General features: G+C 55.2%; 1 long non-coding RNA gene across 1 annotated transcript; it reads left to right on the forward strand.

Moving 5' to 3' along the window:
• Positions 1-4,490: 4,490 nt before the first annotated feature.
• LOC148217984 (uncharacterized) lies at positions 4,491-5,658 on the forward strand. The gene is made up of 4 exons (XR_015800601.1): positions 4,491-4,518; positions 5,236-5,271; positions 5,388-5,423; positions 5,593-5,658. It is a non-coding gene; the product is annotated as an uncharacterized LOC148217984 (long non-coding RNA).
• The last annotated feature ends 17,141 nt before the right edge of the window (positions 5,659-22,799 follow it).

Below are 22,799 nucleotides of genomic sequence, written 5' to 3' on the forward strand. Positions count from 1 at the left end.
CACCTGTGCCTCTGTCATAGGTGTGCTCTCCCTGATTCCAACAATTCCTCAGTGTCCTGAACATCCTTGTGAAGCTACAATCCTCCTGGTGGTGCTTCCCAGGTTTTCCTAAGGTTCACCAGCTCTTTAGGGAGACCCCCAGGGATTTGCCCCATCCCAAAGCAGTGCAGTCGTGGCTGACAAGGTGAGCAAACACAGGCAGGTCCCTCTGAAGGTTGTCACCTCCAACAGTCTGAGACTTCAACCTGAGCGAGTTCAGGAGGGAGGGAGTGTCCTGAGGTTCAAGCCAAGGGAAGGAACCCCAGCACCAGCTCTGTGTGACACAGCTGGGCCCATCCTGCCCCTGCTCCACATCCAGGGAGGGGAACAGGGCAGCTCTGGATCTCCAGACACACAAACACCAGACCATGGCCCTTGGCTGCCCTGGCTGCCCTTGGAGCCAGGAAAGATCCATGGAAACAGAGGCTGACTAGGGAGAGATGCAAAAAGATTTCAGCCACTCTCTGGGAGAGCAAACCATCAGCTGGTTACTCCAATGCCAGATACCGGGGCCAAGAGTTAGGAATTCGAGGGGATTCCTTGCTGGGGATATGGGCATTGACATGGGGTTGGGAATGGGGCAGCAGTCCTCAGCCTCCAGAAGCAGCTCCTGCTCACTGGGAAGGACAGGAATCTCTTTGAGCAAGATCTTGTGAGCCCCTGATGAGGGAGGTACCCAGGATCTGAGGGAATCACCTGTGGGGGAGGCAATTTACAGGAACCTGGAGAACAAGCAGCCATCCCAACACCTGGATGGAATCCTGTACGTGCTGTCCATGCAGAGAGAGTTTGTGCAAAGTGAACTGACTGATGTTGTTCACCAAGAGCGTGGGGACAATGAGCTGGACAGGCCACCCAGCTCCAGGAACTGGGCATGGCCCTGCCTCCCTTGGGATGTGTCTCAGCTGTGGAGAAAATGTCCCAACATTTATTCCAGCTTTTAAGGAAGGATGTTTTTCCTGCTCCTACTGTCTCAGCTATGAAGAATTTCTGCTCAAGGGAGTGGTGCTGGTGCCACAGCCCGTGGGTCACCCCATGGTTCTGTCTGTGGATCAGGGGGTTAGACACAAGGAAGTGAGATGGGGAACCTCCCTGGAGACTGGAAGCTCGAGTAGAGAACTTGGAATGGGAAAAAAAGCCCAAAAGCATTTCTCCAGGACAATCCCTGAATCCTAGGATCACTGTGGCTGGAAGAGCCCTCCAAGACCACCAAAGCCACTCTGTGACCAATCCCCACCAGAGCCCTGAGTGCCACTTGCAGGCTTTCCTTGGACACCTCTGGGATGGGGACTCCATCACCTCCCCTGGCAGCCCCTTTCAAGGCCTGACCACCCTTTCCATGAAGGAATTCCTCCTGATGTCCAGCTGGCACAGCTGCAGGCTGTTTCCTCCCACCCTGTCCCTGTTCCCTGGGAGCAGAGCCCGACCCTCACCTGGCAGTCCCCTCCTGTCAGGGAGTTGTGCAGAGTGAGAAGGTTCCCTCTGAGCCTCCTTTTCTCCAGGCTGAGCCCCCCCGGCTCCATCAGACACTTCTGGTGCTCCAGCACCTTCCACAGCTCCGTTCCCTTCCCTGGACACGCTCCAGCCCCTCAATGTCTCTGTGGCCATGAGGAGCCAGCCCTGGACCCAGCCCTCAAGGGTCCCCAGCAGTGCCAGCACAGGGATTGTCACTGCCCTGGTCCTGCTGCTGCCCCATGGCTGGGACAGCGCAGGTGCCCTTTGCCTCTGCCCACCTGGGCACACCTGTGCTCATGTTCACACACTGCCACCAGCACTCCCAGGACCTTTTCCAGTTTTCCAGCCTGTCTACCCCAGCCTGGAGCATTCCATGGGGTTGTTGTGACCCCAGTGTGGGACCCCACACTTGGCCTTATTGACCCTCACACTTTTGGCCTCAGCCCATCGATCCAGCCTGCCCAGATCCTTCTGCAGAGCCTCCTGCCCAGCAGCAGATCCACAGTGCCACACAGCTTGGTGTTTTCCATGAATTTGGTACTGGGAGACACAGTCAGCCCTGAGCCCTGAAGTGCTGATCTGGAAAAAGGAGCCCTTCAACCTGCTGGGGTCATCTGGAATGGCCCCTTAGGTGTCCAGGGACTGGAAATTCATCTCCTGAGCAGCTTCACCTCCATTGTGCCCCTCCAGGATCAACACTCCTCAATTCTCCAACAAAGGAGGCACAAAGCAGCAACAGGCAAAAGGAAAATCTTCCAGGTCACTGCTGGCTCTGCAGGAAAATCCAATGCAAACAGTCAAGTCAGGTGCCTGAAGGATTTTCTGACCTGTGCCACAACAGGTCCCTTCTGTGAGGTCAGTGTCCCGTGAGGAGGGAACATGTCCTGGAAATGTCACGGAATGTCAGTGGAGAATGGAGGCACTGGCAGCTCGTGGCAGCCCTGGCAGGGACTGTCACTGATCTGTGTCCTCGGGGTGACCCTGACAGGGGCCTCTGAGCTGGGACAGGATCATCCTGGAAACAAAACCAGGGATCCCTGGGATTCTCTATGGCTCAGGCAAACCTTCTACTGACTTCAGAACACAAATCAAGTTTTCACCTCAGCCTGTGATGCTCAGCTTGGGTCTTGAAAATGTTTCTCCACACACCATCGTAGGCAGAACACAAAACCAGAGCACCCTTTTCCTGTCCCATGGGCTGCTGGAGGGGTTTGGAAGTGGATGGCAATTGGGAAGAAGGAGTGCAGAAGGACTGCTGCCCCATTCCCAACCCCACTGTCAATGCCCATGTCCCCAGCAAGGAATCCCCAGCTGGGCTCCACACTGCCACCACCCCAGCACTGCCACAAGGCCAGCCCCAGTGTCCCAGTGCCACCATTGCCCAGTGCTCCCCAGGGCACCTGCAGGGACTGGAGATCCCGGTCCCCCAGCTGCTGCCATGGCCCCTGACCCCGCTGTGCTCCCCCTGCCCCTTCTCCCTGATCCCGGGGTGCTGCTGCCCAGGAAGAGGGGTCAGTGCAGCCCCAATGAGCCCAGGGGCTGCAGTGGGAACAGGGACAATCCTGCTCTGACACTCCAGGTTTGGGGCTGGGCTCAGCTCCGGGGTGTCCTGCAAGGAACGCTCTGGGAGGGGAGGGGTACCGGGAGATGGGGGGTGTGGGGCTGGGGGCTGTTGGAGGATGGATTGTGTTGGAGTGGGGGTGTCCCCACAGGGTCCCCAGCTGCCTTTGGATCCCTGCCTGCCCCCCTCGGCCCCCCGGGTGCCCGGTCCCCTCCAGGGGCAGCTGCCCCGTGCAGGAAGCTGCAGGGATGCAGGGAGCGGGGCTGGATCCGTGCCACAGCCGGGATGGACTCTGTGCCAGGGCTGGGCTTGTGGCCAGGGCTGGGGGCTGTGCCAAGCCGGGCTTTGGCCTGGGGGCTGTCAGGGAGGGCGCAGGGAGGAGTCCCGGCAGGGATAAAGGTGCTCCTGCCCTGCTGCAGCCTCAGCCAGCGCTGCCCAGTGCGAGAGGAAGATGAAGGTGGCTGTGCTCAGCGTGGCCCTGCTCTTCTCCATCCTGCTGTGCCTGCCGGCACAGAGCGAGGTGAGGCTCCAAAGCCACGGGCTGGGCTCAGGTCTGAGGGCTCTTCCCAATGCAGGGGCTCCGCCGGGCTCCCCGGCCCCGGGCCGTGCCGCTTTCTCCTCGCCACCATTGCCTCTGTCCTTCCCCTTGCCGCAATTCAACTCCCGCTGCCAGAGCCCGGCTTCCCCACGGATGCTCGGACCCGGCTCCTCCCTGCGAGGGCCCCAGAGCTTTCCTGTGCTGCTATCCCCAAATCCCGTCCTTTTGGGCCTCTCCATCCCATCCCATCCCATCCCATCCCATCCCATCCCATCCCATCCCATCCCATCCCATCCCATCCCATCCCATCCCATCCTCTTGATCCCCTCGGGCATCTCCCCAGCATCTCCTCTCTTGCCCACACAAGAACAAAGGCCAGTCCCAAACTAGGCTGAAGTGGGACCAAGAGGTCCAAACTCATTTAAGTACAGACTAGGCTGAACTCGGCCAAACTGGGATGAACTGTTCCAGTCCCAAACCAGGCTGAGCTGGCCCAAACTGGGAAATGCCTCCCCTCCCCTTCGCCCCCTCGTCCCCTCAAGCCCCCAGATGATTCCCAGGATCTTCTTTCCAATCTTTGCCCTCAGTTCATTGCCTTCCACCCTGCAGTGATGTTCCCAAATCCCCTGGCACCCCCTGCTCAGAGCAGAGGACAGCCATGGGTGGGAGGTGGGGGGGCTGGGGACTCCTGTGTCCCCCCAGCCCCTCAAGGGCCAATCCTGACCAACCTTTTGCTCTCTTTGCCCAGGCCACCTTTGATGGCAGTGGTGGAGCTCTATGTGCTGGGGTAAGTCCTGGAGCTGGGTGCACCAGTGTGGGAACTGGGGGGAAGTTTGGTCACCCCCAATCTTTACTAGGACTGGGGACACCCCAGTGACATCTCATGCTCTCTCCACAGCGAGTTGGTGGCATTGCTGTTGGCGATGTGAGTATCCTGAATTTTTCTGCTGAACCAGAGCCTCCCCTCTCATGGCCATGACCCTCCAGGCCATCCCAGTGCACCCCAGTGCGTGCCTGTACATCCCAGAGCTTCCCAAGGCTGCCCCTTCCCCAGGGTCCCCATTGTATTCCCACCCATCTCAGTGCACCCCAGGCACCCCAAAGATCCCCATGCCCAGTCCACTTCCTCTCCTCTTTCCCTCCACTCCCTTCCCTTTCTCATTCTCCATGACAGTATCCCCAAATCCCCCTCCTGGACTCCCAAAGCCCCTCCCAAACCCAACAATTTTGGTCCTCTGCCCCAGCTTTCCCCTGTCCCTACCCACCTCCCACTTCAGCCCCCATGTCCCCCCACTGGAATTCCTGCCTCCCCACCTGCATTCCCCCATTCCCATCCCTTCAGCACCCCCAGCCCCATCCCGAGGGGCCCCAAACTCCCCCCAGTTCAGTGTCTTTGGGGCCCTCACATCCCACTCCATCCCCTCCTCCTTGGAGGCCCCAAGTTCCCCTCGCTCTCCTCGTCTCCATCCCCACCGTGGTCCCTGCAGGAACAGGGATCGGGTGAAACTGCCTGGAGTGGGACTGGGGGAGCAGAAGGGATTTTCCCCCTCAGATTGGGGGCAGCCACAGGGCGTGGGGACACCTGTGACCCCTGAGTCCCACAAGGACCATTCCAGACTAAACCTTTGCTCTCCATCTGCAGACAGTCATAGGAGGAGCTGTAGGTGGATGCATTGTGGTAAGTCCTGGAATTGGGGCACCAGTGTGGGAACTGGGGGCCCGTTGGGTCCCCCCATGCCTCGCTGGGACTGGGGACACCCCAGTGACCAGTGACATCTCCCCATCTCTCTGCAGAAGAAGAACGGCGTCCAACGAGTGAAGAGGTCTGAGGTGGGTACCCGCAGTTCTGCTGGGCCCAGAGCTTCCCCTGTCCTGGTCATCACCCCCCAGTGCACCTCGGAACACCCCACTGTGCCCCACTACACCCCAGCCTGCCCCAGTATCTCCCAACCAGCCCCAGTATCCCCCAGTGTGGCTCTAACCCCGCCTTTCTCCCCAGCCCCTCGTGGCTGAGCAGGTGGAGCTTCTGCAGGAGTGATGCCCGGCTGCCCCTCTGGATGCCCTGGTGAGAAATCTTGGGGGTTCTCCAGCCCCACAAAAGATCCTCGGGGACCAGGGCAGAGCCTTGAGCCCTCTGGGGTGGGCAGAGCATGGGAAAGTCAGAGGGACATGGAGGGGGCTGTCCCTGATCCATGTGCTGGGGTTCGGTGGACAGAGCTGTCCCCAAGGCTTTCCTTGCACTGGGGGCTCTGGGGACACCCAGTGTCCCTGTGGGAGCAGCAAGGGCTCTGGGAGGTTTTGGGATATTCCAGGGTGAGAGGCTCTGGGAGCCCCATGGATGTCAGGAGCCAAGTCCAGTCCCAGGTGTATCCGGGGCTCCAAATCCCTTCTCCTGCTGCAGGTCCCTGCAAAGAGAGGGGTGGGAACAAGGTCCCTCTCGTGTCCCAGTGGACACGGGTGTCACGACTTGGGCTTTGCCTTTCAGGTCTGGAACTGGTGATGACACCCAGGGCCTGTCCCCCTCCAGCAGCATGAGGAGATGATCATCTCTGGATAATCCCCCTGATCCCCTGGGAACCCTGGGAATGTCCCTGGAATAATCAATAAACCCCTTCAGCAAAACAACTCTGTGTATGCACGTGTGCCTGTTCTCATGTCCGTGCGTGTGTTCCCCTGTCCATGTGTGTGTTCCCACATCCATGTGTGTTCCTGTGTCCCTGTGTGTTCCCACATCCCTGTGTGTTCCTGTGTCCCTGTGTGTTATCTCCATGTGTGTTCCCATGTCCGTGTTCCTGTCCCTGTGTGTTCTGTGGCCCTTGTTCAACCCTGCGAGTCTCCAGTCCCTCCCCCACCCATGACCAGAGTGACTCCGAGGGCTCCCAGGGGTCTCTCTCCCTCCCCTCCCCTACCACTGTGTGCCCTGGGCAGGGCAGGCTGGGACACCCTGGAATGTCCCCCTGGAGCTGGGAGGGACGAGGGGCACCCAGAGCAGCCTCTGGAGCCCCCAGGGTTTGGGGCACAGAGGGAAACAGGTTCTGCCCAGGGCTCTGGGAGCCCCATCCCCAGGGAGCACAGGTTGGGCTCGGGGCAGGAGAGGATCATGGCCAGGAGCCTGGAGCCCTGGCTCCTCTGCTCCCTCTGGGAGTGACAGAGCTTCCCTGGCCAAGGATCAGCACTCGTGGCTTCATGGCTCTTGGCAGTGAGGGGGTTAAGGTCACTTGAAGGATCTTGGGCTGTTCAGATCCCATCCTTGAGGTGCCTCTGCCCAAATTCAGGGGCAAATGGGACCAAAGTCAATAGTCTGGAATTGACTGAACAATGAAATGCCAGGGAGAGAAAGGAGGAAGGGCAGGAAGAGAGGGAGGAGGGAGGGAGAGAGATCAATCAGAAGGTCAGCACCACCCATGGATCCAGCAGTGTCCTGTTGGTCCTTCTTCCCCTGGAGCTTCTGGGTGGTGGGGGGTCCTGAGGTCATTCTGAACTTCTCCCTGTTTATCCATTTTAGCAAACTCAGGAATTAGTGCTCATGGGCTACACCCCTCTCTAATGCCATTGGTTTAACGATTCCCTGGCCTTGGGTGCTGATTATTCCAGGCTCAGGCTGACTCTTCTGTTCAGCTGGAGGTTTCTGGGCTTGGTGGTGGCCATGGGTCAGTGGTCACCATCTGCCCCTCTGGAATTCCCTTTGACCCAGTCAGAGCTGATTCCAGCACCAGTGCTGGGTTGGATTTCCTTGTCCACCACCAGGGTCCATTCTGATCCCCCAGCTTTGTTTACCTCCCCCAAGGTCCAAGATGGCCTGAGGACAATTGTCCCACCTTGATCTTACCTTAGGGTGCTCCATTCTGTGCTTGTCTCTTGGCAAAATCCCCCTGTGGGGAGAGTGTTTGGGATGGGCAACTGCTGCTCCTTAGTCCCAACACCAGTGGAGCCTCCCCAGCCCCCAGGAGTCCTGCCTGGGTGTCCCCAAGGTGTCCCCTAAGTGTTCCAGCCCAGTGACCCCTGGTGACCCCCTCCAGCCCCACTTCATGCAGCTCCCAGAGCACAGCGAGGTCTTTGAGGCTCTGGACTGTGACATCTTTGAGGCTCCAGAGCCGATGGCGCTGCCAGTGCTGGTCCCCATCGAGATGTGAAATGCCCTCAATAAGGAGCAGGGGTGGCCTTCATCATCACCATCATCTTCATCACCACAACCACCCACATCATCAGCCTTATCCTCTGCAACATCATCATCTTCATCTTCATCACCCACACCGCCATCATCATCTCCCAATACCATCAACCTCCATCATCATCACCACAACACCAACAGCTCCATCTTCATCATCACCTTCATCTTCACCACCCACACCCTTGACACCATCGCCCTGACACTGCTCACACCATGTCCCCACAGCCCCCTGTCCCAGCATTCCCAATCCCCCTGTTCCCATGGGCCCATGTCCCACCTGAACCCTGCCCTCTGCTCATGGGTCACCTCCATGGTCACCTTCACGGTCCATGGTCACCTCCAGCTCTTCCCTGTCCCCACCCTCTCACTTCCTGTGTCCCTTCGACCATCTCCAGGTGCTCTTGACCATCTCCATGCCCCCACTACCATCTCCCTGTCCCCTCCTCATGTCCCACCACCACATCCCGTTCACCTTGAACATCTCCATATCCCCCCTCATGTCCTCCCCATGTCCCCACCACCTCTCCACATTTCACTGCCCATTTCTGCATCTCAAATTCTGTATTCTTTTCTCTTCCACCTCCTCCCTGTCCCCTCCACATGTGCCACCACCATGTCCAGGTCACCTCCACGATCTCCAGGTCTCCTTGACCATCTCCTCCTGGCTACCATCCCCATCCCCATGACCCCACCACCATGTCCATGTCCTCTCCATGTCTCCAACTCCATGTCTGGGTCCTCTCTTGTCCTTGCCCCCACTGTCATCTCCATGTCCCCTCTGCTGTCCCCTCCACCATGGCTCTGCCACCTCGATCTCTTCCCTGTCTCCCCCTCGCAATGTCCCTCTGTTCCCTTTTCCCCCATCTCCATCTTCTGCCCTCAGCCCAACCTTGTCCAACCCCTCAGCCGCAGCCCCGCCCAGAGGAACACCCCTGGCACTGTCACCACACCCCTGGCACTGTCACCACACCCCTGGCACTGCCACCCCACACCCCTGGCACTGTCACCACACCCCTGGCACTGTCACCACACCCCTGGCACTGCCACCATCACACCCCTGGCACTGTCACCACCCCGTCTCCCCCTCCCACGCCTTGTTTTCCCTTTCATATCCCAGTGTTCCCTATCACAGCTACTGCGGGAACACCCCTGTCACTGTCACCTCCTGTCACCCCCATGTGTCCGTCACCCCCGATGCCACTGTAGCCCCCCCCACGTGACACTGATGGGATGTGGCAGGGTCTGAATTAAGGGGGGCAGGTTGGGGGAATCACCTGACGTCATCTGGTGTCACCCCAAGTGTCCCCCCCGTCCGTGTGGCGCCACCCAAGTGTCCCCAATGCCCTCGCCACGCTCATTTGCTGTCAATAAAGGGAATTTCCCCTTCCTCATCCCAAACCGCCTGCGGGTTTTTTTGGGGGGTGGGGACCCCCAGGGCAGCCAATCACAGCCCAGAGTGGGGCATTGGGGCGAGGCGGGCCACGCCCCCCCAGGTAAGAACCCCCGAGCCCCAATTCGGGCTTCAGTCGCCTCCAACCCTGGACAGGTCAGTGGGGCGCCCCTCCCCCACCTGGGAGTCTCGGGAAGGGGAGGGGGGAGGGGTGGGTGATGTGGCCACTCCGGACCGGACTTTGGACCCCCCTGAGCTGGGGGGAAGGGGCAGGAGGGGGGAGAGGGACCCACATTTTGGGTGCCCATGGAGGGGCGGGACCCACATTTGATCTCCTTCCTGGACTCCCAGATCCATCCCAGGACCCCAATAACTCCCCAAATCCCCCCTGCACCCAAAAACCTTCTCCAAAATCCCCTTAGGACCCCAATATCCCCTCCAAGACCCTCCTAGGACCCTCAACCTCCCCCCAGGAGCCGCCCAAAATCCCCTTCCCAGGACGCAATAACCTCCCGACAAGCCCTTCCCAGGACCCCAATATCTCTTCAAGGACCCTCCTGGGACCCTCAACTCCTGCAGCAACCCCTCAAAATTCCCCAAATCCTGCAAAGACCAACCCAAATTTCCCCCTCAACGCCTCAAAACCCCTCCAAACCCCCTCAACGCCCAAATATCTCCCTGAAAATCCTTCCTGGATCCCAATACCCTCTCACGGACCTTCCTAGGACGCCAACAACCCATCCCCAAGACCCCAAATCCTTCCCCACGACCCCAAATCCCTCTCCATGACCCCAAATCCCTCCCCAAGATCCCAAATCCCTCCCCACGACCCCAAATCCCACTCCCGCAGCCCCCAAGCAGCGCCTCCGTCTCTCTGCCCAGGCTCCCCCGGACCATGTCCCGCTCGCCCCCGGCCCGCTCGCCGCCCCCCGCCCGGGGCTGGGCCCCCCCGCCCCCCCCGCACCGCCTGCGCTCCCTGGCGCGCTCCTGGCTGGACGAGGACGCGCCCTGGCCGGACGCGGCGGTGGCGACCGTGGGGGACAGCGCGACCCGAGCGCAGCTGCTCAGCAAGGCCGGGGGGCACTCGGGGGGTGTCCTGGCCGGGGCCCCCTTGGCCGAGGCCGTTTTCGGGGTGTCGGGGTGCCGGGTCACCTGGAGGGTGCCCGAGGGGGCGGCGCTGCCCCCCGGGCGGGTGTTGGTGGCCGAGGTGGAGGGTCCGGCCGCGGGGGTGCTGGCAGCGGAGAGGGTCGCCCTCAATATTTTGGGGCGCTGCAGCGGGGTGGCCTCGATGGCCGCGAGGGCTGTGGGGGTGGCCCGGGCCCAGAGCTGGGCGGGGGTCGTGGGGGGCACCCGAAAAACCACGCCCGGGTTCCGCTTGGCGGAGAAATACGCGCTGGGGGTGGGGGGCGCTGACCCCCACCGGGCAGGTTTGGGGGGACTCCTCCTCCTCAAGGACAATCACCGAGCGCTGGCGGCGGCAGCGGGGGGGCTCGAGCAGGTGGGGACGCCGAACTTGGGGGGACAATTGGGAGGGGGCTTGAATTGGGGGTTCTGGGTGTGGGGGGACTCCAGAATTTGGGCGGTAATGGCGGCAGGATCCCTGGATTTTGGGGAAACTCGGAGACTGGAGGAGCAGCACCCCAGTTTGGGGGGGAGATTGGAGGGGGGACCCTTGAATTGGTGGGTTCTGGGTGGTCGGTGTGACATCCCCAATTCTAGGGGGTGTGGGGAATATGAGGTCTGGAGGTAATGGGGGGTTTGGTGGAGGGGGCTCAATTTTGGGGGAGTGATGGCTTGGGGTACCCCGAATTTCGAGGGTGGTGGGGAAGCACCAATATTTAAAGGGGGTACCAATTTTGGGACAGACTCTTGGACTGGGTATTCTGGGCGTGGACTGATGTGGGAGGACCCCTGAATTGGGGGGGGGATGGGCGCGGGGGTCCCATTTGGGAGGGAAATTGGGGGGTCACCCATGAATTGGGGGAAGATCATGTGTTGAGTAACTCTAAATTTTGGTGTTTGTAGTTGGGAGAAGCCCAACTTTGGTGGCAGCAGACAACCTTGAATTGGGGGACTCTGGGGGAGAGAACCCCAAATTTGGGGATCAATGTGGGGGGAGGGCAGTGGGGGGACCCCAATTTTAAGGGAATGACTGTGGGAAAGCCCCCATTTTATCCTGCCCCATACTGGGGCGTCCCTCTGGGGTTCTCCCTGACCCCCCTCTTTCCCAGATGATTTTGGGGGTGCGCCGGGCCGGGGGCTTCACCCGCTGGTTGGGGGTCGAGTGCTCGAGTGCGGACGAGGCGCTGGCGGCTGCTGGGGCTGGGGCTGACATCGTCCTGCTGGACAACCTGAGCCCCCAGGTGAGCCCCCAAATCGGAGGGGGCCAATAGTGGTGGGACCCCAAGTGTGGGCTGGACCCCAAAAATGGGGGGTTAGATTCTAAAAATGGGGATAAATGCCAAAAATGGGCACAGATCTCTGAAAAAAGGTGGGTAATGCCATAGGTTTGACCTCTGCCCCCACCAGGTGATCTTCCAAAATCTGGAAAGGGCCCCCAAGAATGGGAGGACCCTCCAGGTGTGAGCCTGGACCCCAAAAATGGGGGTCAAGACCTTTTAAAAAGAGAGGCAGACCAGTGAAATGGGTTGAACCCAAAAAAGTGGGGATTAACCACATAGATCCTGGCTCTGTTATCCCCAGCTGAGCCCCCAAAATCGAGGAGAGTGGCAAAAATGGGGGACATCCCAGGGTAAGGCTACATCAGTAAAATGGGGATCTGCTGTAAATGTGGGGCAGCCCTAATGATATGAGCGGGAATCCCAATTTCGGGGGAGTCAGAGGGTTGGATAATCCAAATTTGGGGCGTTTTGGGTGAAGGGACCCTTGACTTGGGGAGTTTAGGTGGGGGGATTGTAATTTGGAGGTCAGTGGGTGGGCAAATGCCTGGATTGGAGGCGTTGGATAGGAGGCCACAATTTTGGGGGGTTCTGGGTGGGGGGACTGCCATTTGGATTGGAGAGCCCAAATTTGGGGTTGTTCTGGAGGTCAGTGGTGGGTGGTACCCCCAGTTGGGCAGATGTTGGGTAGAAATCTCTTTTTATTGAGTTTTTATTGGGTTTAATCAGGATAACCCTTGATTTGGAGGGGTTGGGGTGGACATCCCAGTTTTGGAGCTCAGTGGGTGGAATAATCCCTGAATTGGGGATTTCTTGGGGGGAGGTCCCACATTGGGCAGATTTGGGCCAATTTGGTGGGGGATTCTGCACTATGTAGCATCCAGTATACATCCCTATGTCCAGTGTACCCCCAAATTTTGGGGAGGGGGTGCTCCCTGCTAACAGGGTGTCCCCCCAGGAGCTGCACTTGGCTGCAGCACAGGTCAAGGCTGCACATCCCGGAGTGACGGTGGAGGCCAGCGGGGGCATCGTTTTGGAGACCCTCCCCCAGTTTTTGGGGCCCCACATCGACGTGGTGTCCATGGGGTGTCTGACCCACAGTGCCCCCGCCCTGGACTTTGCGCTGCGGGTGCTGGAACCCTAAAATCCATCCCCCTGACCCTGAAAACCCAGCCTAGGGCCCCAAAAATCCATCCTAGGACCCTAAAAACCTACTCTGGAACCCCAAAACTCAACCTGAGATGCCCAAATCCATCCTGGGGAGGCTGAAACTCACTGTGAAACTCCAAAATCCACCCTGGGAATCCTCAAACCCCAAAGGCCTTCCACTAAGGGGTCTGTGAAATCTGGCGCTGGGACCCACAAAATCCATCTTGCACCATCTTGGAACCGCCTAAATCAACTCTGGGACCCCAAAATTCCACCCTGAGGCCCTCCAGAACCCACCCTGGGACCCCCAAATCCCCCCTGAGACCCCACAAAGCCCACCCTGAGGATCCCAAATCTCCATCCTGGGCTACTCCCACTCACCTCCCCCCTCTAAGGTAGACCCAAAATTCCACCCTGAGGTCTCCCCATCCCCCTTTAATCTTTGTACCCCCAAATAAATCCCTACCTCACCTCCCCCACTTGTCTCCCCAGTTTTTTCAGGGGTCCAAACTGCAGGCGGGGGGAGGGTCCAGACCCAGTTTGAGGATTCCAGACCCCAGTTTGAGAGGCCCAGGTCCCAGGGTGGAGAGCTGAGACCTCAGTGTGAGGATCCCAGATCACGCTGGAGGGCTGCAGATCCCAGTTTGGGGGAACCAGATCTCAGTTTAAGACTCCCAGACCCAGTTTAAAGAACCCAGATTACAGTTTGAGGGCCCCTGACCCCAGTTTAGGAGTCCAGGACCTGAACCCCCCATCTGAGGGACCCAAACCCGAGTTTCGGGGTATCAGATCTCAGTGTGAGGGTCCAAGACTCACCAGCAGCACACCTGGCAGCACTATAACACTGGGAATTAGGATCAGAGGAGAAGTCCTGCTGTAAATCACAAAATCAGGGTCTAATTCCTGGCCTGATCCCACCCACCCCATCACATCTGTGTGCCCACCTGCCTGCAGGTACCTTTGGGATGTCTTAAAAGAAATTTGAAAAGCAATTACTTAAAACTTAAAAACCTAACTTTATTTACAAAGCTATAGTTGGCTTGCCAGCCATAATCCTTAGGACAAAGTGATCTCCAGGCTCAAGGACGCCTGTGTGACCCTTCAGACTTAAAGTGCTGCCCCAGTCTGGGGCTGGGGTTGGATCCAGCCACACCCAGAGCCTTCTCTGAGAAGGACCCTAGGAAGTCAAGGAGTCCTTTCTGCACCTTGTGAATCAGCAGGAGGGTGTCCCTGATCAGTCGAGCCTGAATGTCCCACTCTGGGCACAACAGGCCCCCAGCTCAGCAGTGCCAGCACCACAGAGCTCGCAGGGACTGTCCCGGTGTCCGCTGCTCCTTCGGCTCCTCAGGATCGAGCTGCTCTGAGCTGCCAGACAAGGCGTGAGTTCACACCCATCTTTCTGCAAGGCCTGAAGTTCTGTGACCAAAACAGAGCCGAGATGAGTTCCCGTGTTTGTAGAGACCCCCCACTCTCCCAGCCCTCACTCCCCACTCCCCACTGAAATCCAGAGCAGGCAGCTCCTCGCTCTGGTCCTGGGGATGTCACACGATGGTCCCTGGGCACAGAGCTCTGTCAGCCCCTGCTGTTCCCCAGCACGATCCCAAACAACCAGGGACCACCAGCAGCCTGGATGTGGCACTGGGCAGGGGCTGGGGGGACAGGGGCTGCCCAAAGAGGGACCCCGGGCTGGGGCTCATGAACCTGAAGGTCCAGTCTTGCACACATTCCTGAGGGTCCCTCAGGCACTGCAGGCTCTGATGAAGGTGCTGCTCAGCCCTCCTGCTCTCCTTTTCCATCTGGAGGGACCACAAAGATGTGGGCATTGTCACACATCTTCCAGGTGGCTGGAGCAGCCCCTCCTGGCAGCAGCCCCATTACCAAGAGCCCTCCTCCCTCCCACTGGGTGCAGGAAGGGGAGATGGGACTGGAGGAGACCCCTGGGGCTCTGTTCTTGAGCCAGGAACAAGGATGCAGCTCCAGGCTGTGGGGTCTCTTCCCCAGGCCCAGCTGCAGAGCCCACGGCCCAGCACAGTCCCTGGGGCACATCCTCACCAAGCAGTCAGCCATCCTCCAGCTCTGCCCTGTCTTCACCACGTGCTTCAGCTCCTTCCACTTGAGGAGCTCTGCGATAGCAAGGACGGCATTCCTGGAGGCCTGTGGAACAGCAGGAACTGGGAGATGGCTCCAGGGCCTGGGAAAGTTGACCTGGGGTGACTCTGCCTTTAGGGAGCTGCCAAAACATCTGGGAATGGCCCCCAGGTACAGGGATTGAGGCCCAAATGCCTGCTCTCCAACACCTTTGGGGACACACCTGTCCACACCTCGGTGTCCTGGCCTGGTGCTGAGCCCTGCTGGAGTGGGCAGGGCAGGTGCTGGCAATGCCAACTTGGCTCTGCAGGGACCCTTCCCTGGGCTGTGCTTGGGGAATGCTGCCCAAGGCCTGGAGCCCCAGGGGGGGTCAGCCACCCCTCTCCGTGTCAGTGCTCAGCCTTGGCAGCAGTGCCTGGCCCACCCTGGGGGCCTCGTCATTCATGGGGAGGATGAGCAGGGCCAGGACACTGCACGCAGTTCTTCATCCACTTCTTCCCCTTCCCCAGCCCTGCCCTCAGCAGCCTCTGAAGGAGCGCGTGCAGCGCTCCCACACCCAGCTTTCCTCCTGGAAGGAACGAGGAAAGGTGAGCTTCAGGAGCAGCAGCTCCCTGCCCATAGTGATGTGGAAAACGAGGTTCACTTTCCTGGTAAATTTTACAGGGTTTAATTAAAAAAGAAAAAAAAGACAAATAGGAGACTAAGACAGTAAAGCAAAGGGTTAATGTGGCTGGGTGCTGGGTATTCAGCCAAGGCCACACACTCAGAAAACACTTCCTTAAATGCATCAATCTGTTGCATATTCATTGACCTTCATTATTCAAAATCATCAACCCCAACTTGTAAATCAACTTTTTTTGTAGCCATCCTGTCCTACTCCCCATCAATAAATTCCTTTCCTGGAGTTCTGGTTATCTTCATCCAGACAGGATAATCTAATGTCTTGGTTTAATTTGAATTTTTGAATTTCCTGGCCAACGCACCAAATAATGTTATAGTTTTGAGTTGCCAATTTAAATATACACATTTTCTGTTGTGAGACAGAACCAGGAGCAAAAGAGCAAGTCAGGCCTAAAACTTAAAAGGGTATAAAAAACTTTATTAACTACACAAAGAAAGAGAAAGAAAAGCAAATTCAGAATAAGGTCTTCAGACCACTCTTTCCTCCTCTTGGGGGTTGAATTGTTCCCTTTTCTCTCTGTGGAATTTTTCCCATTGTTATGCTGAGTATTTGTGGCTACACCTTAGTAGCAAAAGTTTTCTCTTGCAGGGGGGTGGGGGGATGGGAGGAGACCGGAAAAGGAAAAGGTGGGAGAGGGGTCTGGGGGGGGACTCTGCTCTCTCACTTGGCCCGTGGAGTGAGAGGAGGATGCCCCGTGCTCGGATCTGGCATCTCCCCTGCCATCCCAGCACTGAGATCCACGCTCCCTGCCGTTGGACATCGCTCTGCTGCTCTCCCACCTCACCCTGCTACCTCCGGACACTCTGCTGAGCACCACGACCGACACCGTGAGGGGGGAGTCACTCCCCCATCCCTCTCACCCCTGGGCTGCTGCCGCCATCACTCCAGCCCCTCTTCAACTGCGCGGGACCTGCCCTGCCCCCAGCACCGGTAACTGAGCACAGGGAGAGAGGGCTTTGGCCAAAGCGACTGGAACTGAGTTATACTGTTCTGTTCTGCTGTCAGTTTTTATAGCTGTTGTTTCAGCTATTTTGCCTTGTTAGATCTCAGTAAAGAACTGTTATTCCTATCCCCATATCTTCTGCCTGACAGGCTCTGATTTGAAACTGAAATAATTAGAAGGGAGGGGGTTGCACTCTGCATCTCAGGAAAGGGGTTCTTGCCTTTCCTTAGAAAATACCTGTCTTTCAAACCAAGACAAGGTGACACTGGCCTGATGCCAGGCACCCACCAGAACCACTCTGACCCTACCCCTCGAGCTGCAAGGGAAGAGAAAGTTTAACCAGTAGCTCCAGGAGCAGATTAAGACAGGACGAGCAAACAGACCAAACAGCAAAACGGATGTCACAGACATAGCCTGGGCACAGCGAGGGAATTTATTACCAACCAAATCATAGCAATAGAAGGAAAAGAGACAGAAATCTCTCAAACCCCTTCCCCATCACCCAACGGGGATAACCAGGAACACAGATCACCAGGGCTCTGCCCAACGGGGGTCACTGGGGATCATCCAACACGGATCCTCCCATGGGGGATGGAGCTGGAACAGATCACAAAGCTCTTCCCACACTTGGGCACTCACTGGGCTTCCCTCAGTGGTGACTCCGTTGGTGTTTGGTCAAGTGAGAGCTCTGTGAGAAGCTCTTCCCACACTCAGGACACTCGTAGGGCCTCTCCCCAGTGTGGATGCGCCGGTGCCTGATGAGGGTGAAGTTGCGGTTGAATCCCTTCCCGCAGTCGGGGCAGCGGAAGGGCCTCTCCTCTGTGTGAATCCGCTCGTGTAGGAGGAGATTGGAGCTGGTCTGAAACCTCTTCCCACACTGGGGACACTCATAGGGCCTCTCCCCAGTGTGGACGAGCTGGTGTTTTCTAACGTCAGAGCTCCAGCCAAAGCTCTTCCCACATTCCAAGCAGGTGTAGGGCCGTTCCCCTGTGTGGACCACCTGGTGACGGATCAGGCTGGAGCTGTAGTTGAAACACTTCCCACATTCCCCACACTCATAGGGCTTCTCCCCAGTGTGGATCCTCTGGTGCCGGGTCAGCTGGGACCTGTAGTTGAAACCCTTCCCACATTCCAAGCACTCGTGGGGCTTCTCCCCTCCAGGAGGCTTCTCCACCAGCTCTGAGCTCTGCCTGGATCTCCGGCCGCCTTCCCAGCTCAGGGAGGGTCTTTCCTCCTCGCAGCTCCCTGGGCTGGGCTTGCAGCCCCTCCTCGTGAGAGATCTCCGGGGCTTTTCTGCCTCCTCCATCCGCGCACACCTGGGGAATGAAAATTCCTGGTTTAGGGGGAAATAACAAGAAGAGAGCTCCATAAACTGGGTGTTCCTCCTTGCCCAAGTTCATCTCTGGAAGTCATTGAGCATCATGTGTCTGTAATAACCTCCCAAACACCAAGATTCCCACCCAAAATCCTCCAAACTTTAAGACACGGATCAAAAACACCCCAAATATCAAGATTCAGCCAAAATCCCCTCCAAAATTGTGCTGGTTTGAAAGCAAAACCAGTGAGAGACTCCAAGTCATAAATACAATTTGATAGGAAAAAAGACGAGAAAAATAATACATGAAATAGCAGAAAAGAAAACAACTGACAGAATCAGAATACAACCTGACACCCTGCTAGTTTTGATGGTGGTAGCAGTCCTGATGAAGTGGTCTTGTTGTAGTAGTGATGCTGTAGAAAGGTCTGGTAGCTCTTGTCCTCTGGAAACCAGTGGGTAAGGGCTGCCTTGGTGTTCCCAATCTCAGATTTTATCTAGGTAGGAAAGGCTTGGCTCCTCCCCCTGGCTGGAGCATCTCCCAATGGGATGATGGAATTTTATCAGTCATGCAGTGGCACTCAATGGCCCATTAACAGAAGATATCTTCCTGGAGGAAGGATGGGTTGTGGAAAAGATAAAGAACACTGCCCCACCTGGTTTTAACAGATGGCCCATTAGCAGAGGATATCTCCCACAGAGATAAGGATCACTGCTCCACCTGGTTTTATCCACCACTCTTTGTTCTTTTGATTCTTCCCAGGACCTCCGACTAGTTACTTCATGTTTGCTGCTGATTTCTTCTCCCTTTTGAAGATGAAAATGGTAAAAGTGTCTTTGACCTGCCTTGCTGGATATTGTGAAGAGGAACAGTCATCTACTGCAAGTGGAAGTGTCACGGGTGGAGCAGAGTTCTGTGAGTGCTGTATCAAACCAGACCTCGTCAGACCTGCCAGAACAACTGGTCCATGCTGCCCTTCACTGCTCTCCCTGTTCCCCACTGTTTCATGCCAGAGTAATTTAACTGCTGTTAATTGGGTGTGTGTTTCACTCGAGCCAGTCCAGCAGAACCAGCAGAAAGCAGCCCCAGAATGAATGGGGCTCTGCAGAGGAGCCCCAGACTATTCATCAGCCTGCCCGCAGAACTGGCTCCAACTCTGAACCCTTGTGACCACACTCTGAAGAAGACACACTTCTGATATTTCTGAGGCACTTATGACTGAGGCACTGCACGTGCTTGTGCAGGTAATAATCCCAAAGTTCTTTCTTACTTCAGGAAAAACCCTGCAGCAGTGCATACCCAGCATCTGCTATCAGCACATCCTGGCTGCACGTGCAGGAGAAGCAGCAGCAGCATTGTACACGTGGGTTTGTTAAGCTGAATTCCCCTACACTTTGAACAGTGCTCATCACAAACATATTTAATGGCACACCGATGCCATACATTTCTCCTAAAAGCCTCCCTTGTAACTAAACTTTGCTGGAAAGTTAATGCCGAGGATGAACGAGCAACTTCGGTCTCAGTCCGGAGGTGGAGGGGTTCTAAACACTGACTTTCCGAGAGCAGCATCTCTCCTGAAGCGCTCGGGGCCACCCGAGCCGCCGCCGGGAGCGCGGTGCAGAAGCCGGCCCGGACTCAGCCGCAGCGCCGGGCACCGCGCATCGCTGCTCTGCAGGGCGGCCCGCACGTCCTCCAGCAGCTGCCGCAGGCTGCCCTTCTCCTGCTGCAGCTCGGCCATGCGCTCCTCGGCCCGCTCCAGCGCCACCATCTCCTCGCAGCGCTCTCGGGAGCGGGGCCCCGGCGGCCGCCGCTCGGGCTCGGCGGGGGCTGCGCGGGCGGATGTGGCTCTTCTGTGTTCAATCCTATCTTCTGGTGGTGCCCTGCTGGGCAGGGTGGAGGAAGAACCCCCGGCCCGTGGCTGGAATTGAGTGCAGCAGGCGCTGGAGAACAGCCATGAAACCAGAAACTCATCACGGCTCCTCTGACTAAACCCTACAGTCCTCACCCAGCCCCCAGCGTGGCCTTGAAAGACTCTTTATTGTAAATAACTCCGACTGCCCCACCTGGAAAAAATTACAAAACCATCTGCTGCCCTCTGGGCAAGGTATTAACTCTTGGAATGCCCAGAATAAAACTTTACAGATACTTTATTCTCGCGCCTAAATAAAAAATAAAATAAATTTTAAAAACCCAAAATAGTAATACACGCAGAAACAATATAAAAACATCGAAATCAAACAAAAAGAAAAGTCAAACACCAAATAAAGAAAGGAGAAAACTCATGAACTAAATTTTCTCTTTTTTAAAATATGGAGAAAAAAACTCTTGTTTCCTCTATACCACATAAAAATATTACGAAGTGAATATGACTGTTCTAACTGTAAATATAAACAAAGGCAGTAATATTAAAGTAAGCACATGTTAAAATTGCTGTAATCTACGTTTAAATAATCAAAATCCCCCTGGTGTTCCACAGAAAAAAAAAAACAGAAAACAACCTCTGTTCTCAAAAATAAAGTAAGCTTTTGTTTAAACGGTTATAATCCTTAAAGTGTGCCTCATAAGTTAATATAGTCCGTAATAAAAGTTGTGAGAAAAACTGTTAGTCTGAAAAAAGGGTTTTTAGGTAGTGATCAGATTTCCATTATCTTAATCACTGTAACATCCAAACCACAAGAAAACTGTTTGTTGTGAAGAAATCTCCATAGACTGAAAAAAAGTCTCCTCTTTGAAGTAAATTAGTAAAAAACTATTTTAAAGATGGTAAACTGCCTGATTTTTTTCTTTGTTTTCAGTAGTAAAAAAGATTGTGTGGAAGAAATAAAGTTGTCTCAAGTTTTATTCTAAGTTTATATTTCTTCTGGTTTATAGTAATAAAATTTCTCTTTGTACCATTTAAAGTTAAACCTGTTTTTTGTCTACTTCTTAATCCTCTCTCACAAAAAAGTTTCAAATTAATAAACCAAAACCACTACATCAAACCTCAGTGATTCCAGGATTTTAATTTCCTATTGCCCAGGGGTGTCTTCTGCAGCCAAATGGTGATGGACTGGGGCAAAGACCAAGATTTTGGAGACAGTGGGGTGGAAACTCCTCCAAAAATGTTCTTCCCTCCCTCCCAAGCACGTTAATCCTCAGCCCGCAGAGACATGGAAATAATTTTCTTTTGGCCTGGATTTGATTTTCATTTATCTTCGTCCTTTAAAACATCCAACACTGGCTAAAAATAAAGACACTGAACTGAAACATGGGTGGGGACATGGTGGGGACACAGACATGGAGAGTGACATGGGGACACATGGACATGGAGGGGGATGTGGCCATTTGTGGGGACATGGGGGGACACAGGCATGGATGGAGATGTGGGGGACAGTGACAGGGATGGAAACATGGTGGGGACACAGCCATGGGTGAGGACATGGTGGGACATGGGCAGTGACATGTGGGGACACGGCCACGGCCGGTGCCATGGGGGGAACTTGCAGGGGCTGTGGGGGATGCTGGCTTGGAGGGAGTTGAGGGTTCCTGGCAGGGACTTGGGGCTCGCTGAGGCCTTTGGGGACCCCAGGCCGAGCGGCTCCGGCTGCGCTGGGAGACCCTGGCGGAGGTTCTGGGGCAGCTGCTCAAGGACCCCCTGGCCTGGAGCCCCAGCTCGGCATTGGGCTCCTGGAAGGGAATGAACGTCCTTGTCCCCAGCAGGACAGATTTCTTATTTCTTGCAGGTGCAAATGGTTCTCTTACCAGAATAGCTTGTTGTGTTAATTGTTTTCAGGCTTAAGATTGTTTTCACCTGGGAACAAGCAAGTAACTTAGCTGCACATAGAAGAAGTGACAGGCTAGCTATTAATTTAGCAAAGAGCAAGACCTGATTTTATGAAGCCTTCCTTTTATAATTTGTCTACCAGACTGCAACATCTCACCCTTTTTCATTAATTCAAAGAAGGTTCATATGTTCTGATGATAAAATAGCTCTCTCTTGTGAGGGTGTAATCTCATTAAGGTTATCACTGGTTATCTCTTAGATATGGGATAAGACGCATAAAAGATTACAATCAACAAAACTTAGCAAATTCTATCATGTCATTGACCCAGGGTTTCACAGCATGAGAAAACAAAAGAATAATGTCCAATGTCTCCTAGGGAAATGGAAATAAATGACCATTGTTTTAAAGTCCAAATAGTCCATTAGCTGGAAATGTTGATCTTTGACATCACTGAATGTGCTCTTGGATCCTGGAACAGGGAATAACTGAAGAAGGTTAGTAGGAACACTATACCATGATGATGACACAAGGCTTTTGTTGGCAATTTGCCTGTAAATTTCCAGACACAGCCATGTCTTGGCAGTCCTATTCTGTTTTTGCTCTGGCCACGAAGGCTGCATGGTGATTAGGTTCTTTTTCTTCTCACTGGGCCTCATTTTCTTGGAGGCAACTGATGTTTGGCTGAATGAACAGGTGACTACTTTGAACTTGATGATAAAAACACATGCATACCTTCTCCTTAAGTTAATGAATTAATTAGACTTTGTCATTGTACCTTCAATTCAAGAGCCTTACATAAAAATATTTTAAATTTTTTTGGTAAAAATATTGCAAAAAAATTGTTATAAATACGTAAATATTTAGGAGCTAACTCTCCATTCTTTGTTTTAAAAACAGCATTCATGACTCTTGCCATGAACATGAAGGGAAGTTCAAAACAAAACAATACATGTAGTAAAACCAGAAACTTAGAGTAATTGGGAATAATTCTGATACAGCAATCCAAAACATTTCCGATAAGAGATATAATTAATAACACTTGTAAAATTAGATTATTACCAAACATTAAAACATTGTACCATCATCCCAGTGTCTGCAACAGCTGATAAACCTCAAATCAGTGAAGAACTGGATGAGCGTCTGTTGGGGGTTGTTTTTTCCTTTCCTCTCTGCCTGTGGAATTTTTTTCCCCTTGACATGCTAAGAAGCACTGATGGTTGGGTCCCAGCACCAGGGAGGGCATCCCTGGTTTTTTTGGGAGTTTCTCTCGGAGGGCGGGGGGAGGGAAAGGGGGAACACGGTGA

The sequence above is a fragment of the Sturnus vulgaris genome, unplaced genomic scaffold (genome assembly GCF_052056855.1).
Source record: "Sturnus vulgaris isolate bStuVul1 unplaced genomic scaffold, bStuVul1.hap1 Scaffold_195, whole genome shotgun sequence".
Lineage (NCBI taxonomy): Eukaryota > Metazoa > Chordata > Aves > Passeriformes > Sturnidae > Sturnus > Sturnus vulgaris.